We start from the raw sequence: 502 nt of genomic DNA on the forward strand, positions 1-502 counted from the left end.
GGGGTGGGGGCCGGAGGGGGGGGGGTTCGAGGGTGGGGGTCCGGGGTGGGGGTCCCGGCGTGACGGCTGCTGTGTGCAGGGCGGTGTATTTGGTGCGGCACCGCGCCACGCGGCAGCGCTTCGCCATGAAGAAGATCAACAAGCAGAACCTGCTGCTGCGCAACCAGGTCCAGCAGGCCTTTGTGGAGCGCGACATCCTCACCTTCGCTGAGAACCCCTTCGTCGTCAGCATGTTCTGCTCCTTCCAGACCCGCCGCCACCTCTGCATGGTCATGGAGTACGTGGAAGGTGCGATCTGGGGGGGTGGGAGTCGCAATATGGGGAGTGGGAGTCATGATATAGGGGTGGGAGTCATGATATAGGGGTGGGAGTCATGATATAGGGGTGGGAGTCATGATACAGGGGTGAGAGTCATGATACAGAGTTCCAATATAGAAGTGGGAGTCGTGATATGAGGGTGGGAGTCACGATATGGGGGTAGGAGTTGCGATATGGGGGTGGG

The sequence above is a fragment of the Meleagris gallopavo genome, unplaced genomic scaffold, assembly GCF_000146605.3.
Source record: "Meleagris gallopavo isolate NT-WF06-2002-E0010 breed Aviagen turkey brand Nicholas breeding stock unplaced genomic scaffold, Turkey_5.1 ChrUn_random_7180001852047, whole genome shotgun sequence".
In the NCBI taxonomy this organism is placed as follows: domain Eukaryota; kingdom Metazoa; phylum Chordata; class Aves; order Galliformes; family Phasianidae; genus Meleagris; species Meleagris gallopavo.